This window comes from Chrysochloris asiatica, unplaced genomic scaffold, assembly GCF_000296735.1.
Source record: "Chrysochloris asiatica unplaced genomic scaffold, ChrAsi1.0 scaffold00339, whole genome shotgun sequence".
NCBI classification, from domain to species: domain Eukaryota; kingdom Metazoa; phylum Chordata; class Mammalia; order Afrosoricida; family Chrysochloridae; genus Chrysochloris; species Chrysochloris asiatica.
In genome coordinates, this window is record NW_006408857.1 from 417,103 (window position 1) to 418,571 (window position 1,469).

The 1,469-nt window shown below is 37.4% G+C and overlaps 1 pseudogene; it reads right to left on the reverse strand.

Moving 5' to 3' along the window:
- Positions 1–298: 298 nt before the first annotated feature.
- Positions 299–1,219, reverse strand: LOC102813255 (annotated as a pseudogene).
- Between the last annotated feature and the right edge of the window lie 250 nt (positions 1,220–1,469).

The following is a 1,469-nucleotide window of genomic DNA, read 5'->3' on the forward strand; positions in this document are numbered from 1 at the left end:
TATTTTGGTACCTATTTTAAATGGTATTGTTTTCATAGTTTACTTTTCAGAGTCGTCTTTATTAATATAGAGGAATCCAACTGATATTTTATATCAATCCTGTATCTTGCCACTTTGCTGTATCTTTCAGTGCATTCCAAATACAGTAGTACATGACTTAAAAAGACAAATGTAAAATTATTTTTCGACATTACCAGTTATTTTTTGTTTGATTGATTATTTCTAAGAATGCAGCCAGATAACTAAGATTTGGAAATATTCTGCTAAACAATAGCTTTTGCTTATGAAGTATTTTGACTTAAGAAAACTTTTCTCTTTCTAACATTTTCTTCAGGGCATTTTTCACATCTTTATTTCAAAGGACTTAACATTGGAATCACCACAGTATACAACAATAATACTATTTTATCATGTTCCAGGGCATAGCTAGTGCTTGGTCAGGAGTAAATGAAGAGAATTGAGCCATAGTACAAGTTGACCACAGTCAGGTGAGAGCTGCAAGTGGAGAAGGCCTTGAGGTGGTCTTGGGCTGAGTGGATCTTCAAGATGGCAGCAATGATGCAGAGACAAGAGGCAAGAATGAGTATGGTGGGAGTGATGACATTGGAGGCAAGTATGAAATAGAGCACAGCCTGGTAGCTCTCCTCCACATCACATGCCAACTTTACAAGTGGGGAAGATCACAGAAGAAATCATCAATTATATTGTTACCACAGAAGCTCAGAGTAAATGTTTCACTTGTGATGATGACTGAGTTAATAAAGCCACCAAGATATGAGCTGCAACAAGTCTGGTACACAACCTTGGGGACATGGCCTGAGAATAGAGTAGAGGGTTGGAGATGGCCACATAGTGGTCATAAGCCATGACAGCTAACAGATTACACATGCTATATGCCAGCCAAGCAGCAAAGAAGAACTAAGCCAGGCAGCCAGCAAAGGAGATGCTTTTATCCTCAGATATGCAGGTCACTAGGATTTGGGGGACATAGACATAGGAATACCAGGGATCTAAGAATGACAAGTTCCCAATGAAGAAATACATGGGTGTGCAAATCCGTGAATCACAACAGATCAGAAAAATCGGGGTGACGTTCCCTAAAAGACTGATGACATAAATACTGAGGAAGATGAAAAAAGAGTCCTCATTGTAACTTCAAGTCAGTTGTAAATCCTAAAAGTATGAACTCCTTCACTTTGGTAAAAATTTTCTCTTCCATTATTTTTAGTCTTCAGTAGTCCTTTTCTGTGAAAAGATTAGTAAATTCACAATGAATTTAGATATCAGCACTCCTATCTTCTCATAGCTCATAACTTTCTATATCTAATCATGAGCAAAACCAACTGATACATGCATGCACATTGCTTTTGGTGAGATGGAGTCTTATTCACTAGGCTATAGTTCTTTTTGCCTAGCTTGGAAAACAGTTCTATACTATGGCCTTAAGATTTCAATAATTATGCATCTAG